This window comes from Oryctolagus cuniculus, chromosome 2 (assembly GCF_051225735.1).
Source record: "Oryctolagus cuniculus isolate XC-2025 breed Fujian yellow rabbit chromosome 2, ASM5122573v1, whole genome shotgun sequence".
NCBI lineage: Eukaryota > Metazoa > Chordata > Mammalia > Lagomorpha > Leporidae > Oryctolagus > Oryctolagus cuniculus.
The window spans coordinates 52653895-52668202 of record NC_142868.1 but is presented as its reverse complement, the minus strand read 5'-3'; the positions used below and the strand labels follow the sequence as shown (position 1 = coordinate 52668202).

Genomic DNA, 14308 nt, shown 5'->3' with positions numbered 1-14308 from the left:
GCTGCTTTGAAATTTGACTTTGCTAAGTCATTTTTCCCTACCAGATCTCTAGAAGACTAAGTTCAAATTTTGCGTAAATGCCTCAATTGCTGAGCCAAAAAGCTGGTACAGTGCTAATGCTATTTTCCAGACAAATGACCATGCAGGGCAACCTTTTGTTGTCCCTGTCTGGAACCTGTGTGGCAGAACAAAGAATCTGAGGCATAGGTGGGAGCTTTGCCAGTGGAGACCCTGACACCTGGACAGTGGCCATTCAGCAGCTCCCTGTGTCCTCAGAGGATGTCACAACTACACTTAGAACAGACCGAGGCTCCACCAGCAGCAGGAGCATTCTGTTTCCTGTCCTAACTCACAGCCTTGCAGGACTGCTATAGCCTTCATTTCCTTTTGTGCTGTAGAAGAGAAATTATAGCCTGATGTCAGCACAGTGATTACTAGGCCAAAATGGAATTATGCTATAGACTGGGAGACCAGCACCTTCTGGTTCCCAACAAAGATTTCAACCCTTTTTCTATCTCCCTTCCCATCACCCTGCATTCTCTTCAGTGTCTCTTTCTCTCTCAATAGAATAAAATAGAAAAACAGATCATCTCCATCTCCATCCCCATCTCCCCTCTCTTCCTAATGCAGTTCACATCTACAGGTCTGGAGGCCCCTTGGGCCTCCAGCAACCAAATAAACAGCTAGAGGAACCTGGACGCATCACTCAGAGTCAGGCAGATCTAATTGTATGCAGCTATTTTCCACCAAGGAAAAAAGACAGCAAGTTCAGGAACATTAAGAGACAAAAATTAAAGACATTTTGTTTTGTTCTTTTTCTCTAGGGCTGTGAATAATGTCTTTAGATCATTATGTGTTTAAGTTCTTGGTTTTTAGGTCTAAAATGCCCTGCCTGTCCAATGGAAATATTAAGTCACCAGATCAATGACAGTGCAGTCTGCATTGTTGCTAGGGCACATTACAGTAAATGATAATGTTAGTTACCTTTCCTTATTTATTCTTAGTGCAATGCAGCCATGCAGGGCGTGCTGTAACTCTCCAACTCCCTATAGCATATCTGCTGTTTGTTTCTCATTGTGCCCAGAATGTGAACCCACAGTCACTGCATCCTGTAGCATAGTTCTTGGGTGTTGTGGAAGGCATGATGGGAAAGGATGAGAGAGGGGAAGAATGGTAAGCACAGTAAGATAGGTAGGGGCAGAGAAAATGTGTATATGCAAACATATTCTGGAAAAAGAGAGACTGGCCCAACCATGCTCTTCCTAATACTTTCTCTACTTGGGGTCCAGGCACACATACAAGTGCCACACACTTTGTACTACGCATCACTGCAAGTGGTTCCTACCAAATATGGAAGCGACCCAAGTGTTCTTCCAGAGAAGCTGAAAGAATACACTTCTACTGTGGTCCTCTTAGCACGCTTTGTCCCAGCTCAGAAGGGGAATGCTTGAAGGACTTAAACAGCACAAGTTGCATTCAACACCATAGTGGGGAGAGAGGGGACAGCATCTTGCTAAGACACTCCAGGATTATCTTTGCATTTATATTACATGTGGGCTTCAGGATCCAAAGCCATTCTTTTGAATAATACTTTGGTATGTTTTCAGCTTAGGAGCCTGAGTAGTACTGGATGGAGCAGTAAAACAGTGAAGGTAATGGGAAAGCATTACTTTTCCCAAAGGTGAATCTCTATTCCACTTCAGCAACAGGCCCCAAATTGGGCATCACAGCTCTCTTCTTCATCATTACTACAATTTTCCATTCAATACAGCCAAGTGAAAAACAAGTATGTCTTTGCATTTGCTGTTAAATTTAATCAGAGACCACCTTTACAGCCACTCTGGATCATTATCATCAGCATAATTACTGTTTAGTGAACAATAATCACACATTTATGTAGCACAGATATGCAGGGAATCAACTAGAGGAAGGTAGAAGAGCAAGGAATGCCTGTTAAGATTTTACAGAAGCTGTAATTAATATTGAAAATTAACTAATTCATATAAAGGAACAACTCTGTATAAATGTTATTGACTCAATGGGTTGGGAAAAGTAGAATGAAGATGGAGCAAAAGAGACAAAGAACACCTGAAATTCCACAATTAGAAGTAATCTGTATTTTTCAGGTTTAAGAATTATCTCCAGTTAAAATGTATTATCGGGGCTGGCACTGTGGCGTAGCAGGTAAAGCCACCACCTGCAGTGCCAGCAACCCATATGGGCACAGGTTCAAGTCCTGGCTGCTCCACTTCTGATCCAGCTCTCTACTATGGCCTGGGAAAGCAGTAGAAGATGGCTCAAGTCCTTGGGCCTCTGTACCAGCATGGGAGACCCAGAAGAAGCTCCTGGCTCCTGGCTTCGGATTGGCTCAGCTCCGGCCATTGCGGCCATCTGGGGAGTGAACCAGTGGATGGAAGATCTCTCTTTCTGCCTCTGCCTCTCCATAGCTCTGCCTTTCAAATAAATAAATAAATCTTTAAAAAATACAATAAAATGTATTATCTTGGATGAAGATGTCCACTGACTCCAGAGCCAGCACTTATGTCTATGCATGTCCATGTATGCTGCAAAATGAGTTGAAACATGTTCATATTCTTTTTTTTCCCTCACTTTTTTTGTACATGACATTTTTCCCTCTTCAACCACAGGACCCCACTGGCCTGAGGGAGAATCTGAAGCACTATGGAAATGTAAAGACAAAGCAAGCTTTTGACTCCCAGAATAGGACTTTGAAACCCACAGAAACGTAACAGTCTTGAAAACCTAAAAGTTTGAGACGGAAACTAATTTCTGAAGCCTCAAATATTTACTTTCCATCTCAGGAGCAAAACTAACAGAACTGATCATAAATTAACTCTAAGCTACTGGCAGGAAGAACTTATGAGATGCCACCAAGAAAATTCCAGCCAGAAAAAAACTTTGTACTTTGTATGTTTTTTTGCAACTTTATGATGAGGGAGTTGTGAAAATTAATTAAATAACATGCCTGAAGCATTTACCACATTTTTTAGCATGTGATAAACACTCTCATGTTTATAATAAATATTGTACTCACCACACTACCTAGTACATATTACCTCTCTTCTTGTCTGCTTCCTTCCACCTAGGCCATAACTGGATTGCGCACAGTTTCCATTTTATTCATCAATTCATTTTGGACTCCCATCACAGAGTTTGGTGCTTAATAAATATTTATTGAGGGAATGCACCTTGCCAGTTCCATGTGCAATGAGAGGGGAATGTGGCCCTTGCTCTCTGTTATCTATCTGCCTGACACCATTACCTCTAGCACCAGTCTATGACTGGTTATGTAAAAGAAATGAAAATCTAAAAATCAATCATTTCAGTCTTAGATTAAACATGAGGGTGTTTTTCCTCTCAAGATGCTAAAATAAAAATCACCTGTCTCCTTAAAAATGTGGGGGACTTTCTATTCTCACTGAGGTCCTTTCGATGTGAATTACATCTGTCCTGGATGATTTAGACATTCCTTTGTCTGAAGACAGAGAGATTGGGGGTGGGGAGCGGTATTTGTTACAATGACTAAGACACTGCTGGGGAGCATGCATCCCATATCAGGGTGCCTGGTTTGAGTCCTGGCTGCTCTGCTTCTAATCCAACTTCCTGATAATACACGCCCTGGGAGGCAGCATGTAAACGGCTCAAGTACTTGACTCCCTACCACCCATGTGAGGAACCTAGATGGAATTCCAGCATTCTGGCTGGGCCTGGCTCAGCTCTGGCCACTGCAGGCATCTGGGGAGTGAACCAGCAGGTGGAAGATTTCTCTTTCTCTCTCTCTCCCCCTCTTTCTCTCCCTCTGTGCCTCTCTGTCTCTGCCTCTGTCTCTCCACACATCCACCTGCCTTTCGAATAAAATAATTTTTTTAAAAGACCAGATTATCTCTGAAAGAACCTTCAACTCTATGATCCTATGATTCTATTAAGTAGTTAATATTGTTTAAGTTGCTCTTAGCAACAGACTGATAAAATTACAGTTTCTTCCATACCATGCAAATCTAATACCACATGCCCACTATGCCTGCTCCAACAATGTTACTTACTCAGCAATCCTGAAGAATTATTCAAGGACACCTTCTTTTCTTTTGTTCAACTAAATAAAGGACATTCTTAGAATCTTTTATAAAATATATTTAATATTTGATGTTTATTTTATTTAAATTTATTTTATGTAAATATTTGCTTTTTAATTTACTTGAAAGACACAGAAAAGATCTTTCTCCTGCTGGTTTACTTCCCAAATGTCTGCAACATATAAGGCTAGGCCAGGCAAGTCAAGAGCCAGGGATTCTTTTGGTTTTGTTTTGTTTTTAGAGTGAGAAGAGCAGGATTTATTGAACATACTGCAAGAAACAGCAGGCAGGCAAGTTAAATAGGGGTTGACAACTGCTGCAGGAACCAAAGATGCCATCCAGGTCTCTCAGGTGGGTGACAGGGACCCAAGTAATTGAGCCACACCTAATACATCCAAGAGTGTACATTAGCAGGAAACTGGAATGAAGAGTAGAACAAAGACTCAAACCCAGGCACTACAAATATAGGATGTATGATCCCAAGTGGCATCTTAATTGCCACATCAGATGCCCAGTCCAAGAGCTTTAAACTACTACCTGTCATAGGCTTACTACTTATTAAAATTCTACTGGAGTTTCAGACATGTCATTTACCAGGCCTTAAATTCCTCCTTTCCCTTCTTTCATTGCACCCAAGTTGTATATACAAGGGTGCTTCAAAAAGTTCAGGGAAACATGTATTATGAGGAAAAAACTGTTTGATATTAAAAAAATTTTTGCACTAAAATAAATCTACTAATTTCATTTTCCATGAACTTTCTGAAGCCCCCTCATGTAAATTAAGTCTGTGTCATTTTTTTCCCCTTTTAGCACAGACCTAGAACACCAAATTCTCAAAGTTAGAGAAGAAAGTTCCTGGGGATCTAGATGATTTGAGAACTCATTTCTGCCTCGTCTCCAAAACTCTCTTCCATAGGAGAGATCAGAATTGATTACTCAAATGAAATTTACTGAGACAATGAATGCCATGTTTTCACAAACTGCCTGGCACATCCAAAAGGAGAAACAGAGTCTGAATGGATGCTTGAAGCCTTGAGTCAAAGGTAGCTCTTTAGGGCTGGCATTGTGGCATAGTCAGTGAAGCTGCCACCTGCGACTTTGACATCCCACAAGGGCACCAGTCTGTGTGCTGTATGCTCCCCTTCTGATCCAGCTCCCCAGCTAATGAGAAAGCAGTGGAGAAAGCAGTGGAGGATGGCCCAAGCCCCTGGGTCCCTGCCACTCACATGGAAGACCTGAATTAAGCTCCTGGCTCCTGGCTCCTGGCTTCAGCCTGGCCCATCCCCAACTGTAGTGGCCATTGGGAAATGAACCAGCAGATGGAAACTGTCTCTTCTTCTCTCTCTGTAACACTGCCTTTCAAATAAATAAATAAATCTTTTTAAAGTAACTCTTTTGCTGCTCACAAGTCACACACTGTTCAACTCTGCCTCTGCTGAGCTTGTCTTCGTTATACTTCATGAATCAAGTAAAAAGGATTTCATGAGAACAATGATCTACTAGGTGCCAAATATGTACCAGGCTCACCAGTTGGGCAGTGCCATGCATATCACATTGCACAACGGCAGCCCTAAAACCATGAGGTATTACGGCCTGGTCCATCACACAATCACATAATTCAATCTTCATAATCAAACAGAGAAATATTATCATTCAATTTACAGATAAGGAAAAAGGCTCATTGAGGTAACTAAAACTACCAGGGCCACACAAATAGTAAAGAATGGAGATGAATTAGAAACTGAGGCCTGATACCAAAGGGCCTGCTATTATCAGGAATAATTCTCCATGCTGTGGGATTTAAAAATAAGCAAGGTGGGGTGTGGCTGGCACTGTGGCATAGTGGGTAAAGCCACCGCCTGCACTGCAGGCATCCCATATGGGCATCGGTTCAAATACTGGCTGCTCCAGCTCTCTGCTTTGGCCTGGGAAAGCACTGGAAGATGCCCCAAGTCCTTGGGCCCATGTACCCATGCGGGAAGACCTGGAGGGAGCTCCTAGCTTCAGATCAGCTCAGCTCTGGCCATCACAGCCATCTGGGGAGTGAACCAGTAGATGGAAGACCTCTCTCTCCCTCTGCCTCTGCCTCTTTGTATCTCTACCTTTCAAATAAATAAATAAATCTTTAAAAAAAAATAAGCAAGGACTGGTGCCATGGGGCAGTGGGTCAAGCTTCCACTTGTGACATTAGCATCCCACACTGGTGTGCTGGTTCAAGTCTTGGCTACTCAACTTCCAATCCAGCTCTCTACTAATGTTCCTCGGAAAGTAGAAGAATATGATTCAAGAACTTGGGCCCCTGCCACCCATGGGGGAGATGTGGGTGGAGTTCCTGATTCCTGGCTTCAGCATGGCCTAGCTCTGGCTGTTGTGGCCTTTGGGGAGTGAACCAGCTGACAAAGATCTCCACTCCTGCTCCCCTTTCCTCCGGCCACATACTTTTTGTTGCTCTGCCTTTTAAATAAAGAAATCTTAAAAAAAAAAAAAAAAAGAGCTAGTGGGCCTGGCATTTGTCTGAAATGCAGTTAGAGAAAATAAGACAGAATCATATAAAATTAAATAGCAATGAAATATTGAAATAATGGCTCAATTCAAAAGAGAAAATGTGTCACATGGAAGACCATGATTAATTGCTAAATAGACCATCAGGCAATAATTGGTATAACCATTTAGAGGAAATGGAAGTCTATAAATATTTACAGGCTTTTACAAACATAGTCAATGTATTGGGGATTTCTAAATAAGTCCCTAAAACTGGAGGCAGCACAAAGGCAGATAATAAAAGAAAAACATGACCTTGATTCTTCTGCAAAAAGGTTTAGTGGAAGAGTAGCCAGCAGGTACTTGTAGAGGAGGAAGATAAAAAAGATCCATGGCAAATATTTCAGAACACTGGGAGAGAGATTTGACATGTTTGTTTTCCTTTAGAAAATTTTGATTTTGGATTTAGCTGAAGGCTTTGGGAGTTCAGTATTTTAAACATGTGAATGATATCACTAATGTGAAAATGTAGTATATGCTTTGAGTTTTATTTTGTTTTTAATACAAAATTAGCTAAAGGAGCTATTGATTTTAGAAAAGGAATGTAGAAAGATTTTCTAGTAAGTTAAAGGCTGATAAGAAGGAATTGCACTGTTACTTTTTTTTTTTTGACAGGCAGAGTGGACAGTGAGAGAGACAGAGAGAAAGGTCTTCCTTTTTCCGTTGGTCCACCCCTCAATGGCTGCCACGGCTGGCCCACTGCACCGATCCGAAGCCAGGAGCCAGGTTCTTCTCCTGGTCTCCCAGCGGGTACAGGGCACACTTGGGCCATCCTCCACTGCCTTCCCAGACCACAGCAGAGAGCTGGACAGGAAGAGGAGCAACTGGGACAGAATCCGGTGCCCCGACCAGGACTGGAACCCAGGGTGCCAGTGCCGCAGGCGGAGGATTAGCCTACTGAGCCACGGCGCTGGCTAGAATTGCAGTGTTACAATCTGAGTAGTAATTTCTAATGTAAATCTAATGTTGATGGATATGACAATTAAAACACTATGTTCTATGTGCAAATCATGTGGGTAAGGAGATGGAGATGCTGATAAATGCTACAATTTCTCTTTAAAATCTGCATTGCCAATAACAATCATGTGAACTTTTGACCAAGGACAAGTAAGTAGGGTTTGTAAGAAACCTAGAAACAGAATGTCAAATTCAGGCATGGGTTTGATGTCTTCCTCTGACAATGCTTCTCTCAAATAGTTAACTAAGTTATTTGTTAGACAAAGCACATTATAGTAACTGCCAAAGCTATGAGGGCAGAAAAAAGTATGCTCCTACATGGTTGTATATGACTAAATAAAGAAGAAAGGCTAATATTTTATAGGCTTTAGCATGAAAATCACTTTTACGTGCATTTTAGCCTGCAACTGCTTATGTGATAAATATTTATTAGACCAATTTTATAGACGAGAAATTGAGCTCAATGAAATTAAGCAATTGGCCTAGTAAGCTGCAGAATGACACTTAAAGTCATGTATTCTAAGTCTGGCTCCAAGAGCTCACAACAAATGCTTGAAGGAGACTTATCCTATCACAAATATACATGTCCCTTCTTCATTTCTACACACTTGTATGGGAAACTTGATTAACCCATCTAAGTCGATATGTCTTCGACATTCAAGACATAGGGAGTTTCAAAAAGTGACTGTATCGGATACAAAGAGCCAAAAGAATTAAAATTAGAAACAGTCATTGGTGGTTAAAAACACTGAATTTTGAGTCAGACCAGCATCTGGCTTGGCCTCCAACTTTTGAAGCAGCGTGATCTTCAGGAGATTTTTGACCTCTCTTGGTCTTCATTTCCTCATTTGTGAAATGCAGGTACGGGACCTAGCTAATGTGATCATTAAATATTCTGTATGCCAAAAACTTAGTTAATACTTAGAATATAACATTTGGAAATAAATGGCAAATCTGCTACCATCATTTCTTCACAAAATATTATATTGAGTATGCATTAGATGACAGGAATATGGAAAAAGAATATGGTACTTGCCCTCATGATATATTTTAGCCCTAGATGCCATCACAATTTTTATCAGAAGTTCACTATTTAAAATTTTTTTCAATCATCCCCAACATATTCTAGCATGCATATATAATTTATAAATTATATGCGGACATTACTAAAATTATATACTTCATAAAACATATACAACAAATAACTGAAAAAGCATAAACAATTAAGATCTTGCTGGATTCTCCTGTTAATCCCTTGAATATACTTTGGAGTTCCTTGTTTTACATCAGGAATCAGGACACTTATCTGCAGAGGGCCAGATAGTAAATATTTAGGGTTCTGCTGACCACACAAAGTCTCTGCTGTAGGTTCATTGCTTTAAAAATGATCTAAACAACCCTTTAAAAATGTAAAGAAACACTTAGCATCAGGATGCAGGATGTAAATTGCCTGTCTTTCTTTTAGATTGTAGACTTCTTTAGAATAAATTATTCCAGACAATGAACTAATAAATTTCATAGTAAGTTCTGAGTGAAATAAACTCCTTCATGCAGTGGGGAGTGAAGGAGAGGAAGCCACCTTCAGCTAAGATGGTCAGGGGAGACCACATTTCCCCAAGACCTGAAGCATGGGAAGGAGCCAGCACAGAAGAGCAGAAGAAAACCTCCCAGGCAGCGGGAAGAACATGCAAGCACAAGATCCCGAGGCGGAAAATGACTTGTGTGTTCAAGGGCTCACAGGAAGTCTGTGTGCCTGGAAATAAAGGAGCTAAGGTTTGGGAGTCAGGTGGGAGCAAATTTGGGGAGTTTTGAAGATGATTTCCATAAAGTAAAGCATTTGAAGCAGACCTGTAGTTAGAGGGTATAAAATCCGCTGATTATATGTCTCAGGAAAGTTCACAGACTGAAATGATCACCAGAATGTGGTGGATCGAGGTTTGGCTGCTGGGACAAAACAAAAGTTAGAGAGGTAGACTGTTTTGATGGTGTCCTCTGTTTAAGACAATTATTAAACTTGTAAACTCTTCATTGCTATTCAACCTTGAAATAAAGTCATCACTGAGGCATATGCTATTCTTCCATTAGCCACACCAAGTTTAGACCAAAGCCCTCATATTCCCATGTACTAAAATTAAAATTACCCTGATATGTCTTCCTTGGAAGACCACACAAGAAGTAGGTAACACTGCTTGCCACAAGAAAGGGAAACTGGACTGGGCCGGCGCCGCGGCTCACTAGGCTAATCCTCCGCCTGCGGCACCAGCACACCGGGTTCTAGTCCTGGTTGGGGCGCCTGATTCTGTCCCAGTTGCCCCTCTTCCAGTCCAGCTCTCTGCTATGGCCCGGGAGTGCAGTGGAGGATGGCCCAAGTGCTTGGGCCCTGCACCCACATGGGAGACCAGGAGAAGCACCTGGCTCCTGCCATCGGATCAGCACGATGAGCCGGCCACAGCGGCCATTGGAGGTTGAACCAATGGCAAAAAGGAAGACCTTTCTCTCTGTCTCTCACTGTCCACTCTGTTATAAAAAAAAGAAAAAAAAAGAAAAGGAAACTGGGTATCTACAGCAGAAGTGGGAGGGAAACAACAAACCATGTATCTTATTATGCTCCAGAATCTTGAACCATATGGTTCTAGTACTTACTTGTAAAGCAAATAAATAAAATTAAATTTAAATGTCTTAACTACATTAATTTTGTGCAGCACCACGAAAATGAAGCAATTCTCTAAAGATTCATTTGACTGGAGAAAACAGGAAATTTTGCCACTCCAGTATTGTCAGAACATGATTAAATGACAACTTGGCAAAGTGTGTATATGCATGTAACAATATGATATCCCAAAAATCCTAAGTTAATGAAAAAATTTAAGAGAGAATGGAACTCTTTATATGCAGAGGATCAGTTTGGCATACATTAAGTGAGGATTTCGGCAGTTTGCTCCCACACAGAAACATAAAGTGAAGGGTACTGTTTGAGTACTAGTTATAGCATTAAATCTCAATGTACAGCACACTAAGGACAGAGATCCTACATGGGGAGTAAGTGCACAGTGACTCCTGTTGTTGACTTAACAAATTGACACTCTTGTTTATGGCATCAGTAATCACCCTAGGCTCTTGTCATGAGCTGCCAAGGCTATGGAAGCCCCCTGAGCTCACCGACTCTGATCATATTTAGACAAGGCCATGGTCAAAGTGGAAGTTCTCTCCTCTCTTCAGAGAAAGGTACCTCCTTCTTTGATGACCTGTTCTTTCCACTGGGATCTCACTCGCGGAGATCTTTCATTTAGGGTTTTTTGTTTGTTTGTTTCTTTGTTTGTTTTTCCCCGCAGAGTGTCTTGGCTTTCCATGCCTGAAATACTCTCATGGGCTTTTCAGCTGGATCCGCATGCCTTAAGGGCTGATTCTGAGGCCAGAGTGCTGTTTAGGACATCTGCCATTCTATGGGTCTGCTGTGTATCTCACTTCCCATGTTGGATCATTCTCTCCCTTTTTTATTCTATCAGCTAGTATTTGCAGACACTGGTCTTGTTTATGTGATCCCTTTGGTTCTTAGTCCTATCATTATGATCAATTGTGAACAGAAATTGATCACTGGGACTAGTGAGATGGCATTGGTACATGTCACTTTGATGGGATTGAACTGGAATCCCCTGGTATGTTTCTAACTCTACCGTTTGAGGTAGGTCAGCTTGAGCATGTCCCGAATTGCACATCTCTTCCCTCTCTTATTCCCACTCTTATGTTTAACAGCGATCACTTTTCAGTTAAGTTTCAGCACTTGGGAATGATTGTGTATTGATTGCAGTGTTCAGCCAAAAGTATTAAGTAGAACAAACAAAAAAAAATACTAAGAGAGATAACATATTGAGTTGCTCATCAACAGTCAGGGTGAAGACATGTACCCATTTTTTGTGTGTATTTTGCTAGTATGTATAATTCTATGATAAACTATCCTCCTATAGATGGTTTTGACATTTACAGCTTCTTTTGTATTGTTTAATTATTACTGTTAAGCTTGAATATTGTAATTTGATTTCAGTTAATTTGAATTCTGCCAGGCTATTGTCTGTTCATAGCTTCATGTACTTTTCTGTTGTTCTATTTCATGATATGTGTATAAGTCTCTTTTACCCTTTTTGTAATTTTTGCCATCAATTTGTAAAAGAACATATTTGTACTAAATATATTATTTGTTTTAAGTTTACTTTATGATGTTTCTTCAATTTCAGAATCATTCTATTTTTGAATCATGTGCATTGCTTGTTTCTCACACCCCCAAATGACCCTATTTCATTAAAAAATCTTGGGAAAATACTAAAAAAATAAATAAATAAATAAATAAAAAAGAGAGAATGGAAGCAGAATATTTAGTATTTCAAAAGTCAACTTACAGGACGGCGCCACAGCTCACTTGGCTAATCATCCTCCCGCTGTGCCGGCACCCTGGGTTCTAGTCCTGGTTGCCCCTCTTCCAGTCCAGCTCTCTGCTGTGGCCCAGAAATGCAGTGGAGGGTGGCCCAGGTCCTTGGGCCCTGCACCCGCATGGAAGACCAGGAGGAAGCACCCGGCTCCTGGCTTCAGATTGCTGCTGGGGGTGAACCAACGGAAGGAAGACCTTTCTCTGTCTCTCACTGTCTAACTCTGCCTGTCAAAAAAAAAAAAAAAAAAAAGTCAGCTATGGCAATACATCCCCACGTGCCTGCCTTCCTTGTTTCCCACTCTCCACCCTCTGCTGAAACAAAACCACCACCTTTCCCCAGCCTGCTTCCGGTCTTCGTCTGTGACGTCACTTCCGGTCTCTGCACTTAAGAGAGGCGTTTATTTCCTCCAGTGAGGGCCTAGGAGGACTTTTTTTTTTTTTTTTTTGGAGGACTTTATTACTAGCCAATCAGTAGCCAACTCCCACAATTCCGGGTGGGTCTAGGCCTCCACACCTATAACTGGCCAGCCTGTTGGATCCTTTATGGCAGTTATTTAACTCAAGGCTTAGAGGTCAGAGATAAGGGGGCACGGCCCTGGCAGAATGGAAAGGATCCGCACACTTTCTGGGTTGACCATTTTTGAAGACTAGCCACTTTTTGGATACCTCCCAGCCTTTTGTGTGTTCATTTAAAAAACACCTGTGTAAAGGACTTGGAAATTGGTTCCGTGATGGACACGCACAGAAAGCCAGTAACTGAGAGTTTGAGCCACCGTTTGGACCCATAATAAAGGGAATCACTAAGGCTCGGGCTGTGCCGGGCATGGCGCACATTCATTACTAAACATGGGTGCATTTCTGGATAATCCCAAAACTGAAAAGCATAATGCTCATGGATGCTGGAAATGGTTTATATTATGGCCTGAGCAGCATGCAATGATGGTGAGTGGAGATGGAAGATGTGCACACAGCTGTTGTGGGTATTTATAACCGCTTGGAAGACTGGTCATTTTTTGCAGTGTATGATGGTCATGTTGGAATCCGAGTGGTGAACTACTACTGCTCAACACATTTGTTAGAACAGATCACTATCAATGAAGACTTTAGGGCAGCTGGAGAATCAGGATCTGCTCTTGAGCCTTCAGTGGAAAATGTCAAGAATGATATCAGAACTGTCTTTGAGACTTGATGGCTTTGTGACTAACTTTTCAGACCTCAGAAATGGGATGGACAGGAGTGGTTCTACTGCATGGGAGTTATGGTTTCACCTAAGCATGTCTGTTTTAACTGCGGTGATTCATGTGCCATTCTCTATAGAAACAGACATGTCTGTTTTCCTACCCAGGATCACAAACCCTGCAATCCAAAGGAAAAGGAGCGAATTCAAAATGCAGGAGGCAGCGTCATGATACAAAGTGTTAATGGTTCATTAGCAGTGTCTGGCGCTCTGGGGGACTGTGATTAAAAGTACGCTGAAGGCAAGGGCCCAACAGAACAACTTGTTGCTCCAAAGCTTGAGGTTTATGAAATTTTAAGGGCATAAGAAGATGAATTTATCATCTTGGCTTGTGATGGGATCTAGATTGTTATGAATAATGAGGAGCTCTGTGAATCTATGAAGTCTAGGCTTGAGGTATCTGACCACCTGGAAAACGTGTCCAATTGAGTAGTGGACACTTGTTTACATGAGGGAAGTCTAGTACCATGAGTATTGTACTAGTTTGCTTTTCAAATGCCCCCAAAGTCTCAGATGAAGCAATGAAGAAAGATTCAGAATTGGATAAACACCTGGAGTGAAGAAATTACGGAGAAATTTGGTGAGGAAGGAAGGCCTGATCTTGCCCATGTCACAGCATCTTGCCTGCAAAAAATATCCCAAATTTGTCTGCTGGGGGAAGTCTCGCTGGCAAGCACAATGTGATTGAACCTGTTTACAGTAGACTGAATCCACACAGAGAAAGCAATGGGGGTGCTGGATATCTAGAAGACCCATGGTAGCCTTAGAAATATTTTAAAATGCTTTTCGTTCCAGAAATTGGAGGCAAAAAACTTATAATTACAATTTTATTCAATACAAGGGAAAACCACTCTTGTGGATTCCCAATGTTTTGTGATACATGAGCAGAAAATCATTAGCATTTCCCATCATTTGTTCATATTTATGTTTTCTGATAATTGCCATTTGTAGTATTGCCTATACTACAGTATATTTTGCCAACCTCAGGCAAACTGGTTACATCTGTGATGAACTTCTGGCCCTAAAAACCAATGGAGTTATTTTAACACAAATCAA

The 14308-nt window shown here is 41.3% G+C and overlaps 1 pseudogene; it reads left to right on the top strand.

Annotated features, from left to right (window-relative positions):
- Positions 1-12861: 12861 nt before the first annotated feature.
- On the top strand, positions 12862-14013 carry LOC100355106 (protein phosphatase 1B pseudogene; annotated as a pseudogene).
- Positions 14014-14308: the final 295 nt, after the last annotated feature.